Raw genomic sequence first — 13,199 nt, 5'->3', positions numbered from 1 at the left:
TTCCAATTTTGTGCCTCAGAATATAGCCATGCCAAGTAGTCGTCGGAATCGGTTCATCCGAGGCTCAATGGAATCCACTTTTCCTGGGTAGCCTCCTCGGTACAGTACGTGTACTTCCGACTGTTGCTCGCCTCCGACTGTGTTACTGAGCCCGTTGTGTCGAACCGCGCCCAGTGTGCGTTTTCCCGCCTCGCCTGCCTCCACCTTTTCCCGCTCCCCTACAGGTAGGGTATTCACCACAGGTTTTCTATTACACATATCCTAATGCATTACCTACGTATGGACCAAGTGTATAAATTACAATTTTCACATCTTACAATAGATTTAACATTAAATACACTTTCCTTTGATTACCACATTATTTGAAATCTAACATAAATAATATTCGTTTCAAAAGTTACTCACAGTTTCTTTAACATGACACGAAAAGAATCGAAAAAGAAATTCAACACATTGCTATTATTAATTTATCTAAATTCATAAAGAAAAAAATTCTTATACGTATAATTCTCGTTACACATGCCCCTGTTTCCAGAAAATTTTCTTAAGTCCAAATTTTATGGGAACACTAAATCTTACAATTATACAGTGGTTCTGAATTTTTACTTAACTGTCCAAAAAGATTTACACTACATACTTCCTTTTGCTCACTGTATATAGGTTTACACTTTTTTTAATACTTCAAGAATACTGACTTGTCATTTACTCAAGTGCCTTTCGCACAGTCCAACTTCCCATCACAATCTCACTAAAATAGCAATTTACTTATTTTCTCTAAATTTCTCAAAGAGATAATTTAAAATTCTGGAATACAAACATTTAACTACAAAAACAATTTCATATTTTGTGTACACTATAAGAAAATTTATCGCTGCATGCTTTGAATAGCAGTCCATTTTCTTACTTACTAAACAAAACACACACACATATATTCAGAAAATTAACTACATATATTTGCTGCCTATTATGTGGATTTGGGCAGTCCTTTTTACTTCATATTGTCACATCTCCTGGATCACATTTACAATTTTCCATCGATTATTTATCTGCCCTCATTAGTATTTGGCAGTCCTTCATATTATAATTCATACACTGCCCATTTTCATTTTTGACAGTCCCATCTTTTATCTGGCTGATAGCATTTATCCTTTCTTTCCAGTCCTTTTCTCCATACATTCTTACAGTTACAGTACAATTGGTAATCTGAAACTCACATAACTACATTAGCACACTTTCAAGGGTATACAGACATTTACCAAGATTAGATACATTTAGCATAACTTGGGTTCAGCATAAGATACAGCACATTTACTCGTTCCTAGGTACATACTGTTTCAGATCCACAATATTTCTTACACCTAAAGGTCTTTTGGATTTTGGGTAGATCAGGTAGTAAGCATTGTCGTGTGGAATATTCTGTATTAGACATGGTCCATTATAAATATATTTAAATTTTGAAATTTCATGGTTTAGTTCACTAGACTTTTCGTGGGTTTTTAAAAGAACATAATCTCCAATTTTAAATTTTGAAACTTTTAAATTTTTATTGTGTCTTTTAGATCTAGATTCAGATTTTTGCTTTGCCCTTTTTATCACCAATTCTTTCTTTTGATCCAATCCCAAACTTGTACAAGGTGGAAACTCTAGTTTTTCTTCAATTAAACTTTTACTACTTCTGCCTAACAAAATTTCTTCCAGTGGAAATCCTGTAGTTTCATGATGTAATGTGTTCATGACATTCTCAAAATCCAATATAAATCTGCCCCAGGCTCTAATTCAACAAACAATAATTCACTTTCAGATAAAACTGAGTTACAGTAATAATAAAGTCATGCATAATATTAATAATATATAAAATTACAACATCCTGCCCCCTAATCTCTTTATTAACAAGGCAGTCTTTTCTGGTTCATAAAACAGTCACTTAAGTCTGGTGGCTTCTTAGGCTTCTGGAGTTCAAAGTCTTTGCTTACTTGAACTCTTCGCAAAATAAACACAGAGTCGTCCGGTGGCTCTTTCTTTCTTTGTTCAGTTTCAACGTCTGGATTTTGTTTTGATACGTCGTCATCGTTAGGTACAATATCGTACTTAACTGCATCCCATTTATTTTCACTGATTTTCTCATATCCTCTTTCAGTAAAAGTATATTCATTTTCCTTTACACCTGAAAATTCATCTTCACTAGAGTCATCACTACTCTCTTCCTCAACATCAGATTCACTTAAGTACGCTACTTTTGCACAATAGGGAGCGTTAGTACATTCATTTTCGTCTATATTTATGTATCTTTCATCATCCGAACTATCGTCGGAATCCGACCATTCCGGATCGCTTTCAGGTTCTAACATAAAAGCTTTTCTGAGACAGGCACTAAGTTCTTCCTCTGTATTGTCGTCAGGTTTAGATTTTAATTCAGTCTCCTCTTTTGGCAAAACGGCCTCATCCTCAGCTTTATTCACATCCACTGTGACTTCATATTCGGTGTAATCCTCGTGGACTTTAATTACTTTCAGGTAATCATCTACCCCTTCTACACGGTGCCTCTCGGTAGCAGCTTGTACTATTGGCGGACTGTTAGCAGAAGTTATTTCTTCGTCAATGCTGAGGATTTCATCCTCCAAATCCTTCCTATCATTAACCTTCATCCTATCGGCAGCACGCGTACTTTGCGCGGCGCTATTTATTCTCCCCTCTTCAGATTTGGGCCACGTCACTTTATGGACGTCCCTACTATCTCTCTTTCCACCAACTAATCTCTTCGCCTCATACTCCCTTTTAAAATCCTCCCACTCACATTGCTTTAGGCCCTTGTACAGATCATCGATCTGCACACGCCAATCAGTTACTTCTGCTAATTCATCCTCGCCTTTTATCTCATTGCAAACTCTGCTAACCGCACCTCTCTGTGTACTCACAGTCTCATTTATTGTTTCCTTTGCCACGGAATTATTACTCGTAAAATTTTCATTAGCTCTGACTGCTACGTTCGTACCTACTGCTGCCGTATTGCTAGCGGCTTCTTTCCGAACAGATGTTCGGCTAGGCTGGGCCGTTGCCCTCTGATGCTCCACTCGCCTGTTAACATATAGCGCTCTGTGCGGCAGCGATGATTCATTCTGGCTCGCACCTGACGCTTGTTTCGCCACAACACGTCGCGGCGTTCCATGCTCGTCCCTAGCCTGTCTCATTACATTACGGTCGGTCCGGTATCTTTTCTTGAATCGGGGCCGGTATGTATTGTCCGCTTCCGTTTGGCCCGCAACGTTCGCGGAAATTAGTTTCCCGCGTCGTTATTGTTTTGCGCGGTATACCCTCTACCGCAACCTGGATTATTTCCTCTGCCTCTTCCTCTGCCTCTTCCTCTCTGTATTACATTGACGCGAAATCCATCGCCGTCGTTTCGTTCGTCATTGTGTCGGTTATTACGGTTACCAAAATTTTGATAATTGGCACGACTTTCGCGCCAATGGTCTTCATCTTCGACCCTTTCTAGATATGCTTGGAAGCTGCGATGATTGCTTCCTACATACACCTCTTTGAATCTTCTGGAAGCTTTTTATATAACTCCCAGATAATTTCTGAATCTGATCTTTTACCTCTTAAATGTGTCAATTTTCGGTACCAATGCTCGCAGAAATCTTTCAAAGAATTCCTGCCCCTGTTATCATGCTGTTTGGCCATGATAAACTCGCGCCATAAATGGTCCTGCTTTTGTTCAGACCAATATTCTTCCGTAAATCTTTGCCTAAATTCTTCGAACGTCATTCGTTCGGTATTTAAATTTATCCCCCAGCGCTTAGCGTCACCTGCTAAGGCGCTAATTACAACGTTTATCTTTTCCTGATCAGACAAGTGCTCAGGAAATACTCTCTCGCAATTTTTAATAAAATCTAACGGATGCCACCCGTTATGTTTCTTGGCTAGATCGAAGCGTTCCTCGCCTTCTAATAGCTTCGTAATTGGTGTGCCATTACAGACAACACCAGGCCTATCTTTAATTTTGCTCTCCAGATCGAAACTTCTGCCTTGAATTTTCGTAGTATTTTGTTCACAATTTTGAACACATCCGGTTACTTTTTTACTTAAATCCCTTTCAGTGTCTAAAACTACCTTTTTCAATTGTGATATCCCGTGTTGACATTCGTTTACGATCTCAGTTTTAAGACCGAAAACTTTTTCGTCTACCTTAGTTTCAACCAGAGGTTCTACTTTCTCTTGGATGTTGAGAATTTCAACATCAAATCTACTATTAATGTTACCAATTTCCTCCTGCATAGTATCCATATTTTTGTTAATGGTATCAATTTCAAATTTCGGAGTATTTACCACAGAACTTAAATTACCCACTTTTTGTTCTACCTGTTCTATCTGTTTACTAATTTTAATTCCCTGTCCTTCGACCTGTGCTTTAATTTGATCCACATGTGTTTTGAGCTGTTCATTTTGCGTTTTGAGCTGGTGTCCCTGTGTTTGGAGCTGCTGATCAACGTGTGTTTTGATCTGCTCACTCTGTCCTGAAATTTGTTTGGTTAATTGTTCAAATAAATCGTTTATGCTTAAAATTTTCACACTGTTTTGTTCTACGGAATCGGTGTGTTCCGATCCTACTTCAAAAGTTTCTTTCGGTTCTTTCTTTATCTGTGGAGAATCAAACATGTCAGTGGATTCATTCACATAACCACTATCATCTACAAAGTCACCTTCTACTTCCTGTTTTATTCCTTGCTGTGTCCGAGGCGATCTCAACCTTTCAATCTGTTCATTGACGTGTTCGTGGTATTGTAAGTACGCCAATTGTCTTCCGCTAACGCCATCTGTTATCTGGCCGCGTAAACTCCGGCTACTGCCAGCCGCATTCTCCATTTCACTCGGCGCACCTACCCCGTCTACGTTTCTGTCCATACTAAATGCCAACTATACCACACTATTATACGTGGCTCACACTGCAGTTTCTTTTACTGAACTTTATTGCTATTCGTGCCACTGAACATCCACTGTTCAATCTTTACGTTAATTTGTAACCGACAACAGATGGATGTCCTGTCACCGGGAAGCCACTTGTAACACTACCGCCCTACTCGGACGTAGGTTAGCTATATAAAGCCTGTACTGTAATAAGTTCACGGGCTTCACCTTATAAACAAGGATTTTAGTACATTAGTTGACCGCGTGTACCTAATAGAAGCAAGATCGGACTTATACTCAGTCAATAACTACAGTGATGCATCAAGCAAATGTACAGTATAATTATTCTTTCGCATGGACAAGAAGTACACACAGTAGATGCTACCTAGAACTAACAATTCGGTCGCCAGCCTACTTAGGCAATTAGTGAGTTTTTCCTTGTACAAGTGGGTACATGTACAAGCATAGTAACACGTAGTAATGATGCGTTATATGGCAAAGTTTGGAACCCGAAAAATCCACTGAACTAAAGTTTTCTCTTTTTGTATTAATTTGGACGAGCTACATTTACACAACACCACACAGTAATGATTACTACGAACTGCATTTTGTATGTTGAGCAGACTGAAATCGGGCATAGATTGCCCTAGCGTCGACAATCTTAAAAGTACACACACAATATCACTATGAATAATGGAAAAACTCTAATACATTTAGGATTAATATAGAATTTAGCTTTACTAGTCAAATTTGATCAGTACACATCAAGGTTTGAACGAATGAACAAGAGCAAAAGGGGGGGGGGGCCCTGAAACTGTTATAGTCGTTATACTGAAACTATCTAGTACTGAAGGCAAATTAACACACAAATTTATCAATCTCTGGATAACTACTCCTTTGTCTTACTTCTGAATAATTTAACTGTCATTATTTCTGTCTCAAATTAATGAAATAACATCGCTAACTCAATCCAACAAAAACTCTTTTGTTCTTTACCAATATTTGCAACAGCACACAGAACTATAGATTCATTTATGGCATAGATTAATCTGCTGATAATTTTCATTAACACAAATATTAAACTTTCAGTTTAGGATACTCGGATTGCACAATACGAGGTAAGGATCCTGTCTAGGTCAGTGATCAGGATAAGTCATGGCTAAAGCAATTCTGGTGAAAGTCACGTTATTATTGAACCCTTAGAAACAGTTTCGACACTGGTCCACACAGATACACTTCTAAAGATGAAATAAATGTTTGACCTGTGCAAGTCGGTGCGGCGGTTGGCGGGCAGCGAGATAGCGGGCAGCACGGCACACATGCAAGCACGGCTAAGGCTCACACAACATCGGCACTTTCCATCTTCTTAGCGTCGTAATCTTTCCAATTTTGTGCCTCAGAATATAGCCATGCCAAGTAGTCGTCGGAATCGGTTCATCCGAGGCTCAATGGAATCCACTTTTCCTGGGTAGCCTCCTCGGTACAGTACGTGTACTTCCGACTGTTGCTCGCCTCCGACTGTGTTACTGAGCCCGTTGTGTCGAACCGCGCCCAGTGTGCGTTTTCCCGCCTCGCCTGCCTCCACCTTTTCCCGCTCCCCTACAGGTAGGGTATTCACCACAGGTTTTCTATTACACATATCCTAATGCATTACCTACGTATGGACCAAGTGTATAAATTACAATTTTCACATCTTACAATAGATTTAACATTAAATACACTTTCCTTTGATTACCACATTATTTGAAATCTAACATAAATAATATTCGTTTCAAAAGTTACTCACAGTTTCTTTAACATGACACGAAAAGAATCGAAAAAGAAATTCAACACATTGCTATTATTAATTTATCTAAATTCATAAAGAAAAAAATTCTTATACGTATAATTCTCGTTACACACTAAAAATGTGTTACAATTTGAAATCCGATTCCAAAATCTCTGTCTTGCCATTACATAATCATTTGCAAACCCTCCGGTGTCTACAGGTCTCTTCCAAGTACGCAACGTTCTTTCCCGATTTTTCTACCAAGTGTTAGTGATTATTAAATTATGCTCTGTGAAAAATTCTACCGGGCTGCTTACTCTTTCATTCCTTTCTGCCAGTCCATATTCTCCAACTATTTTTCTTCTCTTCCTTTTGCTACTATCGAATTCCAATCCCCCATCGCAGTTAAGTTTTCGTCTCCTTTAACTACGTGAGTAATTTCTTTTATCTCATCATATATTTCTTCAATGTCTTCATCATCTGGGGAGGTAGTTGGCATATAATCTTGTACTACTTTAGTAAGGTTCTGTTCCTCCTGCTACCGAACTTCGCTAATTCCCACTATATCTAACTTCAGTATATCCATTTTCCTTTCTAAATTTTGTAACCTACCTCTCCGATTAAGGGATGTAACATTCCACGCTCCGATTCGTAGAACGCCAGTTTTGTTTCTCATGATGACGACGTCCTTCTGAGAAGTCCCCGCCCGGAGATCCGAAGGGGATATTATTTTAACTCCGGAAGATTTTACCCATGAGGATACCATCGTCATTTAACCATAAAATACAGCAGCATGTCCTCGGGAAAAACTGCGGCAGTAGTTTCCCGTTGCTTTAAGCCGTTTGCAGTGCCAGCACAGCGAGGCCATTTTGGATTACAAGACAGATCAGTTTACCATCCATACTGTTGCCCCTGCAACTACTGGAAAGGCCGCTGCCCCTCTTCAGGAACCACACGTTTGTCTGGCCTCTCAACAGATACCCCTCCATTGTGGTTGCACTGACGGGACGGCTATCTGTATCGATGAGGCACGCAAGCCTCCCCCAGTGTTAGACATTGAACACATATACGCTGCATTACTTGACGACCTAAAATAAATAAAATAAGTTCGTGTCGCAGTGTCGCTTTCCACTTTTCCTGTTCAGGTCGCGAATGGTTCGCGGGAAGAACGATTGCTGTAATCCTCCGGGTATACCCTAATCTCCCTGATTTTAGCTTCAGGGTCTTTCCGCGAGACATACGAAGTAGGAAACAATATATTGGTTCACTCTTCCAGGTAAGTAGGCTCTAGGAATTTTAACAGTAGACCAAACCGTGACGCAGAACGCCTCTCTTTCAATGTTCGCCACTGGAATTGGGCGAATAACTGTGTGACACTTTCGCGTTTACTAAATGAGGCCGGCCGGTGTGGCCGAGCGGTTCTAGGCGCTTCAGTCTGGAACCGCGCGACCGCTACCGTCGCAGGTTCGAATCCTGCCTCGGGCATGGATGTGTGTCATGTCCTTAGGTTAGTTAGGTTTAAGTAGTTTTAAGTCATAGGGGACTGATGACCTCAGATGTTAAGTCCCCTAGTGCTCAGAGCCATTTGAAAAATTTTTACTAAATGAGCCTCTAACGAAATGTGCCGCGTTTCTTTGGATCTTCTCGATTTCCTCTATCAGTCACATCTGCTACGGATTCCAGACTGGCGCGCAGTATTCAAGAATTGGTAGAAAGAGGGTTTTGTAAGCTACCTCTTATGTTACTGGACTACATTTCCTGACGATTCAGTCAATGAATCTCAGGCTGACATCCGTCTTACGAGCGATTAATGTTATGTAGCCGTTTCACTTCAAATCTCTCCATACGGATACTCCTAGATATACTGCTTCCAACGGTTGTTCTGCAGTCGTTTAATCATACAATAATGGCACATTCTGTTTATGTATTCGAAATACATTACATTTATTTATGCTGAGGGTCAAGTACCACCCCCTGGAGCAAGCACCTATTCTCTGCAGGTTGTACTGTATTTCGTTACATTCGACTTTATCAACTACGTGAAATGTAATTGTCCAAAACACTCCCCTGCGGCACACCCGAAATTGCTTTTACGTCTGAAGACTCCTCTCCATTCAGAATGACATGCTTCATTGTGTTTGCTAGAAACTCTTCAGTCCAGGCAGACAGATGTTCTGATACACCATACGCTGTATTTTGTTCACTAGACGGCAGTGCGGAACTCTACAAAGCGCCTTCCGGTAGCCCTTTCTGTGTCTCGAGGACGAACAGAACGAGCTGGGTTTGACACGATCGTTGTTTTCGGAAGCCTTGTTCGTTCATACAGAGAAGACGTCCTGTCTGCAGGAGTGTCATAATATGCGAGCATAAAACATGTTCTAAAATTCAATAACAGACCGACTCAGAGACATGGGCCTACAATCTGTGCGTCCGTTTGACGATCCTTCTTGAAAACTGGAATGACTTGGACTTTTTTCCAATCATTAGGAACGCTTCGGTCATCCAGAGACATACGATATACTGCAGCTAGAAGACGAGTAAGTTCTTTCGGATACTCTGTCTGGAACTGAGTTGGAATCCCGTCATGTACCGTGGCCTTTCCTCCGTTCACCAATATCAGTTGCTTTTTTGTCCCATGGTCACTTATTTCGATATCTCTCATTTCGTCATTCGTACCATTATACAGAGGAGTAACTACTGAGTGATCTGCCTCTGTGAAACAATTTTGAGAAAAAAAAGACGTTTTGTCGGGCTTTTATATGCCATGTGATCAAAAGTATCCGCACACCTCCAAAAATATACATTTTTCATATTAGGTGCATTGTGCTGAGACCTACTGCCAGGTACTCCATATAAGTGCCCTCAGTAGTCTACATCTACATCTACATCTATACTCCGCGAGCCACCTTACGGTGTGTGGCGGAGGGTACTTATTGTACCACTATCTGATCCCCCCTTCCCTGTTCCATTCACGAATTGTGCGTGGGAAGAACGACTGCTTGTAAGTCTCCGTATTTGCTCTAATTTCTCGGATCTTTTCGTTGTGATCATTACGCGAGATATATGTGGGCGGTAGTAATATGTTGCCCATCTCTTCCCGGAATGTGCTCTCTCGTAATTTCGATAATAAACCTCTCCGTATTGCGTAACGCCTTTCTTGAAGTGTCCGCCACTGGAGCTTGTTCAGCATCTCCGTAACGCTCTCGCGCTGACTAAATGTCCCCATGACGAATCGCGCTGCTTTTCGCTGGATCATGTCTATCTCTTCTATTAATCCAACCTGGTAAGGGTCCCATACTGATGAGCAATACTCAAGAATCGGACGAACAAGCGTTTTGTAAGCTACTTCTTTCGTCGATGAGTCACATTTTCTTAGAATTCTTCCTATGAATCTCAACCTGGCGCCTGCTTTTCCCACTATTTGTTTTATGTGATCATTCCACTTCAGATCGCTCCGGATAGTAACTCCTAAGTATTTTACGGTCGTTACCGCTTCCAATGATTTACCACCTATGGCATAATCGTACTGGAATGGATTTCTGCCCCTATGTATGCGCATTATATTACATTTATCTACGTTTAGGGAAAGCTGCCAGCTGTCGCACCATGCATTAATCCTCTGCAGGTCCTCCTGGAGTACGTACGAGTCTTCTGATGTTGCTACTTTCTTGTAGACAACCGTGTCATCTGCAAATAGCCTCACGGAGCTACCGATGTTGTCAACTAAGTCATTTATGTATATTGTAAACAATAAAGGTCCTATCACGCTTCCCTGCGGTACTCCCGAAATTACCTCTACATCTGCAGATTTTGAACCGTTAAGAATGACATGTTGTGTTCTTTCTTCTAGGAAATCCTGAATCCAATCACAAACCTGGTCCGATATTCCGTAAGCTCGTATTTTTTTCACTAAACGTAAGTGCGGAACCGTATCAAATGCCTTCCTGAAGTCCAGGAATACGGCATCAATCTGCTCGCCAGTGTCTACGGCACTGTGAATTTCTTGGGCAAATAGGGCGAGCTGAGTTTCACATGATCTCTGTTTGCGGAATCCATGTTGGTTATGATGAAGGAGATTTGTATTATCTAAGAACGTCATAATACGAGAACACAAAACATGTTCCATTATTCTACAACAGATTGACGTAAGCGAAATAGGCCTATAATTATTCGCATCTGATTTATGACCCTTCTTGAAAATGGGAACGACCTGCGCTTTCTTCCAGTCGCTAGGTACTTTACGTTCTTCCAGCGATCTACGATAAATTGCTGATAGAAAGGGGGCAAGTTCTTTAGCATAATCACTGTAGAATCTTAAGGGTATCTCGTCTGGTCCGGATGCTTTTCCGCTACTAAGTGATAGCAGTTGTTTTTCAATTCCGATATCGTTTATTTCAATATTTTCCATTTTGGCGTCCGTGCGACGGCTGAAGTCAGGGACCGTGTTACGATTTTCCGCAGTGAAACAGTTTCGGAACACTGAATTCAGTATTTCTGCCTTTCTTCGGTCGTCCTCTGTTTCGGTGCCATCGTGGTCAACGAGTGACTGAATAGGGGATTTAGATCCGCTTACCGATTTTACATATGACCAACACTTTTTAGGGTTCTTGTTTAGATTGTTTGCCAATGTTTTATGTTCGAATTCGTTGAATGCTTCTCTCATTGCTCTCTTTACGCTCTTTTTCGCTTCGTTCAGCTTTTCCTTATCAGCTATGATTTGACTACTCTTAAACCTATGATGAAGCTTTCTTTGTTTCCGTAGTACCTTTCGTACATGATTGTTATACCACGGTGGATCTTTCCCCTCGCTTTGGACCTTAGTCGGTACGAACTTATCTAAGGCGTACTGGACGATGTTTCTGAATTTTTTCCATTTTTGTTCCACATCCTCTTCCTCAGAAATGAACGTTTGATGGTGGTCACTCAGATATTCTGCGATTTGTGCCCTATCACTCTTGATAAGCAAATATATTTTCCTTCCTTTCTTGGCATTTCTTATTACACTTGTAGTCATTGATGCAACCACTGACTTATGATCACTGATACCCTCTTCTACATTCACGGAGTCGAAAAGTTCCGGTCTATTTGTTGCTATGAGGTCTAAAACGTTAGCTTCACGAGTTGGTTCTCTAACTATCTGCTCGAAGTAATTCTCGGACAAGGCAGTCAGGATAATGTCACAAGAGTCTCTGTCCCTGGCTCCAGTTCTGATTGTGTGACTATCCCATTCTATACCTGGTAGATTGAAGTCTCCCCCTATTACAATAGTATGATCACGAAACTTCTTTACGACGTTCTGCAGGTTCTCTCTGAGGCGCTCAACTACTACGGTTGCTGATGCAGGTGGTCTATAGAAGCATCCGACTATCATATCTGACCCACCTTTGATACTTAACTTAACCCAGATTATTTCACATTCGCATTCGCTAATAACTTCAGTGGATATTATTGAATTCTTTACTGCTATAAATACTCCTCCACCATTGGCGTTTTATCCTATCCTTGCGGTATATATTCCATTCTGTGTCTAGGATTTCGTTACTGTTCACTTCCGGTTTTAACCAACTTTCCGTTCCTAATACTATATGCGCACTATTTCCTTCAATAAGAGATACTAATTCAGGAACCTTGCCCTGGATACTCCTGCAGTTAGACATCGTGAGAGAGCAGAATAGTGCGCTTCGCGGAACTCACAGACTTCGAACGTGGTCAGGTGATTGCGTGTCACTTGAATCATACGTGTGTACCCGAGATTTTCACTCCTAAACATCCCTAGATCCACTGTTTCCAATGTGATAGTGAAGTGGAAACGTGAAGGGACATATACAGCACAAAAGCGGACAGGCCGACCTCGTCTGTTGCCTGACAGAGACCGCCGACAGTTAAATTAGTGTAGTAATGCGTAATAGACAGACATGTATCCAGACCATCACACAGGAATTCCAAACTGCATCAGGACCCACTGCAAGTACTATGAGAGATCGGCGGGAGGAGAGAGAACTTGGATTTCATGGTCGAGAGGCTGCTCATAACCCACACTTCACGCCGGTAAATGGCAGACGACGCCTCGCTTGGTGTAAGGAGCATAAACATTGGACGATTGAACAGTGGAAAACCGTTGTGCAAAGTGGCGAATCACGGTACACAATGTGGCGATCCGATGGCAGGATGTGGGTATGGTGAATGCCCGGTGAACGTCATCTGCCAGCATGTGTAGTGTCAACAGTAAACTTCGGAGGCGGTGGTGTTATGGTGTGGTCTTGTTTTTCATGGAAGGGACTTGCACCCCTTGTTTTTTGTGGCACTATCAGAGCACAGGCCTACATTTATGTTTTAAGCACCTTCTTGCTTCCCACTATTAAAGAGCAATTCGAGGATGGCGATTGCACCTCTCAACACGATCGAGCACCTGTTCATAATGGACGGCCTGTGTCGGGGTGGTTACACGACAATAACATCCTGTAATGGACTGGTCTGCACAGAGACCTAACATTAATCCTACAGAAAACTTCTGAGATGTTTTGGA

The sequence above is a fragment of the Schistocerca americana genome, chromosome 5, assembly GCF_021461395.2.
Source record: "Schistocerca americana isolate TAMUIC-IGC-003095 chromosome 5, iqSchAmer2.1, whole genome shotgun sequence".
Taxonomy (NCBI): Eukaryota; Metazoa; Arthropoda; class Insecta; order Orthoptera; family Acrididae; genus Schistocerca; species Schistocerca americana.
The sequence above is the reverse complement of the archived record's forward strand: the minus strand, read 5'-3'. Positions refer to the sequence as shown.